The 5434-nt window shown below is 36.2% G+C and overlaps 1 long non-coding RNA gene across 2 annotated transcripts; it reads right to left on the reverse strand.

Moving 5' to 3' along the window:
* Positions 1-583: 583 nt before the first annotated feature.
* LOC139188161 (uncharacterized) lies at positions 584-5095 on the reverse strand. 2 transcript variants are annotated; one of them, XR_011571381.1, is made up of 3 exons: positions 4943-5084; positions 4389-4853; positions 584-1044 (listed from the first exon to the last, which is right to left on the reverse strand). It is a non-coding gene; the product is annotated as an uncharacterized lncRNA (long non-coding RNA). The 2 variants fall into 2 exon arrangements; XR_011571380.1 differs by having other exon boundaries at positions 4389-5095.
* Positions 5096-5434: the final 339 nt, after the last annotated feature.

Raw genomic sequence — 5434 nt, forward strand, 5'->3', positions numbered from 1 at the left:
GCTCTAAACACCCTAAAAACATGTCTAGAAGAATAAAACTTATTCATCTATAAGAGCTGATGCCTCCTTAAAATCTGATATCTCCATTGATATAGTAGCATCTTCGAGATGTTCCACATGAGCAAAGTTAAACTCACGATGGGAATGATACTTGGCAATAGCCTCGGGGGTAGTTCTGCATACGCGTGACCAATAATCCTTTGATCCAGAGCGGTAGCACATGTCCATTTCAGTGGAAGCCGATTGAACGGTAGCTTTCCTTTTTTTTCTTGAAGTTTGGAGCCTTAGGTGCAAGGGGTTGGCACTTTTGGGTCAAATTTGCTCCCTTGGGTAGGCATTGGTTATGTTGACCTTGGGCCTGTTGTTTTACTTGCCACCTATTACCATGGCCACGACAATGTTTTCATCATTTGTGGCTGCTAGAATTGGTCGCATGCGCTTCAGGCATAGTGTTTGAGCCAGTGGGTCGAACTTGATGATTTTTCATCAAAAGCTGGTTCTGCTTTTTAGCGAGAAGTAAAACGTAGATAAAATTCGAAATTTGGTGAACTTTTATCCCCTATATTGTTGTTGCAAGACAATATTGGTGGCATGAAAGGTCGAATAGGTATTCTCCAAGAGATCTGCATCTGTTAAGTCTACTTTATAGAACTTAAGCAGGGATCGCATTCTACAAACTTCAGAGTTGTATTCATTCATAGACTTAAAGTCTTGGAAGCGTAAATGCTACTAGTCATGTCTTGCTTTAGTAAGTAAGTGTCTTTTTGATGATCGAAACGGTCGGCCATAGCAAGCCAGAAGGTAAGCAGGTCCTCCTCAGCGAGGTACTCGGTTTGCAGTACATAATAGATGTATCTTCGAATAAAGATCATTGCAGTAGCTTTCTGAGCTTCATCGACAAAGGTTGCATCGGTAGGTGCCTTGATGATGGCTCTAATACCATTTGCAGTAAGATGGAGCTTCACGTTTTGAACCCATTTCAGGTAGATTCTTCTAGAGAGTTCCAGACCAGTGAAATTGAGCTTGTTCAAGTTCGACATGTCCCTAAAACGGAGGGTATAATAAAACGTGGTTAGTCATATGGTAATCCATAGACATACATCGTAAAACATTCCGGTTCTATAGATATGTATTGGTTTAATTTAAACATGAAAGCTACAGGTTTCATGTGGTAAGTTTTGAATGAAAACTTCGAGTTTCAAGGGCACTAAATATGAAATTGCAGGTCCACTTTAGTTTTATGAATGATTAGTTCATAAAGGAGAGGTTCCTGCAAGAACACTGAATGCAATATGCTGATTTAAGTGTAGTGGATTTGAGTTGCTTTGGGAACTCAAGTGTGAGAGCTTCAGGACTATGAAAGGATGTTAACGGTTCAAAGTACAAAAATAAATTATTAAATTGTTAATATCCAATAGTGATCTTAAGGTCAATAATTTTGGACTAATTATCAGATTAATGGAGTGCATGTCACTTTTAATTAATCCAATAGATCGAGACCAAACAGAGTTGATAGTGGAAGCAAAATAATGACAAACGGGTCATATTAGCTTCAATTGGTGATTAACCAAGTGATAATTAAATTAGAATTAATTAGCGTAAACCAAAGTACCAAAAAAAAATTAAATTATTTCGGCATGATTTATAATGCAGGGATGCCATCAATTGGCATTGGGTCGAAAAAATAACGCGGTCCAGCAAAAAGTAGGCTGGTAACGACGCGAGGATAGCCTCTGTAGCTCGGCTGCAGGCTATTAGGCTTCGGGGAAGGCTGCAGGCCTAGGTCTTGTGGTCTAGGTGAGCTAAGCAGCAAAAGCTGCTGGTTTGGGCAAAAAACTAGACACGGGTGCAGGCCCAACGTGTGCTAGCCTGCGGTTTGGTGTGAGAAGCCCAGTTGAGGCTGGGTTTTGGATTTTTGGGTCGAGGCAAGTCAAGCTCAGCAGCAAAAGTTACGGGTAAGTGGGCTGAGGAGTGGCAAAACCCAGCAAGCAACACAGGCTTGCTGCAGGCAGGCCTATGGCACGAAACAAAGCCCAGCAGCATAAGGTTGCTGGCAGGTTGGGCCGGGGACACGTAGACGGGTCCACGAAAGGTTATAGGCCTTCTTAGGAGTTGGCCTGGGCTGCGTTCCCGTGTAACCCTACCAAGCCAAAAGCCTGGCGTGTCCGTGTAGGCGAAGCAAAGCCCAAAAGTCTGCTGCCATGGTCCAGACGTCGTCTTGGTGGCATGCTTGACTCGGCTGGGCTGCAGGTAGACCTGGCATTCGTGTCGTGTTTTCCGTGTTCATGTCATTTTCGTGTCATACATGATATCTTAACGAGTCGTGTCGTGTAACACCCATTAAAATAAACGGGTAAAATGACCCGACCCAATAATATTAACAGGTAATATGACTCGACCCGTTACCCATTAAGGAAAATATATTTTACACCAATAAATAATCAAATGAAAAACATAATAATAAATAAGTATATACATACCATATTGTCACATCCAAAACATAAAAACTCATTTTTCTTTTATGTATATTTTCGCTTACCTAAATTGATTGCTCTAGCCTTTTTCTTTGCAAGACTCGTATTTGTATTGTCTATAATTTCGCTTTCAAGATGAACGGTTTGGATCGTTGATATTATATTTAGAGTCTTATGATTAGTGAAAATATTGCTTGATGTTTATAAAGTTTATACAAACTATATGACGTCGACTCTCAGTTAACCGTAAATATCGAAACGTGATATCAAAGATCTGAACCGTTCATCTTCTTACATCCGCCAGATGATCATGTTTTCAAAAAAGAAAATTTAAAAATGAAATTCAGTAAGAAGAATAAAGCATAAATGACAATCGACGGTTAAATATAAATTTAAGGTTTATGGATTATAGTGTTGGATTTCGAAACTGACCCCTTCATGAAAGTTGTAAAGCTTGTCACTATGAGTAATTGTATTTTTTATTTTTTTTACATTTTTTACACTTCTACAATAATTATTATTAATTTTTCCCTCAAATAAAAAACATTATTCATGAGGGTTTGGAGGATTTTAAAAATCTAAACGATAATGTAAGTGTAACCATTATCTACTCGTGGAGGAATAATGATGAATCACGAGTGTTTATATATTCTTTCACATTTTTCATACTCGTATGTATGTCTTCTTAGTTCTTGCCTATACAAATACTATACTAGTTTATTTTAATTTTGGACAACAACATGTTAAGTAAAATTTATCCTACTAATGATAATAAGGAACTCTCATAATAAAAATAAATAATGACTAATTTTTTTTTAAACTTATATAGAATAATAATACAAAACTATATATTTAATATAGAACTATCCTTTTTGCAAGCGCCTTGCACTTGCGAATGGTTTTTTTTACATCACGGCACGTTACATGCTGTATACATAATTCTTTTTTCGGTTCCATAATTATGCATGCATAAAGACATCTTTACTACAAAAACTTCAAAAGGCATACAAATTTCGTTTGAAAAAGCTTCACTATGATTCCCATATTATACCATCAACTCATATTTTTCGTAATCCAATTTAAGGTTGCCAAAACCTATTCAACCAATTTAAGGTTGTCAATAGAAGGTTTTTGTCTTTTCAATATTTCTCGTAATGCAATTTAAGGGTGCCAAAACCTATTCAACCAATTTAAGGTTGTCAATACAAGGTTTTTGTCTTTTCAATACTTTTCGTAATCCAATATAAGGTTGCCAAAACCTATTCAACCAATTTAAGGTTGTCAATGAAAGGTTTTCGTCTTTTCAATTACTCTTCTCATGCGTGTGCAAAATGTATTTTTACATTGTGAAGTTTTTTTTTTCTTTATTACATTTGGTTACGCATAAAAACATTCTTATAATTATTTTTAATTTGTGACCTACATTATGAAAGGTATCAAATTAATAAACCAAGAAATCAAGAATGTCTTTATGCGTGAAGTCAAACATTAACTGGAGATATTCATTATGTAAAACTAAATTATTGCTCCTATCACCTGTGTCCATTCTTGATTTGTTGAAATCCACTTTAATTTTTTTTTCGTATTCCTACATAAACCCAAAAAAATAAAACGAACGCAATAATTTTTTTGACAAAAGAAAATATAACATGAGGAAAAAATATATGCAATAACAGTAACTTGCATATTAATATCAGTGCAGAGAAGAGCTATATATTCTTCTCTACCAATCAGTGCAAAGAAAGAGTTATTTAAAAGACAAAAATTCTCTAAACCTAAGTCATAGAGACGAAGCATCCACATGGGAACCGAAAGACCATCATCAAATTATCAAAATCCAGTCAAACATAAATGAAAAAAGACATAGTAAATAGAAAAAAACAAACGAACTCCATCGTCAAAATTAAATCGTACCTTTGCATCACCTCCTCATCCACAGGAGTAACACATACAACCCTCGCCCTGGAATTTCCTGAAGGCATCCTCATCCACGGGAACAACACACAGAACCGTGGCACTGGAATTTCCAGAAGGCATATGACTTATTAGAGATGCCTTTGCATTGCTTCCTCATCCACACTGGAATTCCCAGAAGACATCCTACATGAAAATTAACACGTCACATATAAAAATGTCGTAGAATCTCATCAAGCAAATAAGACTCCATTTGAAGGAGTTGCCGAGTTTTTTGCCTGAAAAACAGACAAAACGAAGAACAAATGAGCCCAACTCTACAAATTCCATGCAATGCAGCAAATGATAAGATCAAATCCACTAGCTGTTCTCTTCACATGAACTACTCCCATTAGTCACAACAACATCAATGGACTGCATGTTTTGCTCCAGCTCCGACGCTTTCTTTATACCAAACTTGGCATCCTAAAAATATAAATAATTTTATCAGTAGAGAAAACAGAAGCAAGCAAAACAAATAAAAGTAAGCAGTACTCTGTAACGTAAAGCAAAACCTAAAATTTAAAAGAAAAAACCCAAAACCACTGCTCCCTTTTTGTATTGAAAATTCATTTGCTCTTCTCTTGAAGGCTTCTAATCGAGTTTATGAGGCCACGTCGTTGAAATTTTGTACCCATTTTTGGCTGGCGGTTTATTTCTTCTCTATAACTGTTCCGCTTTATTTGCAAAGCCAGAGACGTAGAGGAAATACTGATGTGGGAGTGGGAAGTTATAGGGGAAAAAGTATGCTATGCGTGCGAAGGAAATTTGAATCACACGTTCAATTTTTTTACTTTTTTTTTCCTCTTTTATTTATTTTATTTTACTTTTTAGTTTGACAAAAATATCCATCATGAAATATTCATAAATTCTAGAGCTTTATATCTGAGGTAGTTTTTTTTTTGTTTGAGGGGCTTTTTAGTCCAATTATTTTTGGTGAAGCCATAAGACACCAAACTAGACTTCTGGCTTTCTAATATTAAAGATTCATTTGCTCTTCTCTTGAA

The sequence above is a fragment of the Malus domestica genome, chromosome 09 (assembly GCF_042453785.1).
Source record: "Malus domestica chromosome 09, GDT2T_hap1".
Lineage (NCBI taxonomy): Eukaryota > Viridiplantae > Streptophyta > Magnoliopsida > Rosales > Rosaceae > Malus > Malus domestica.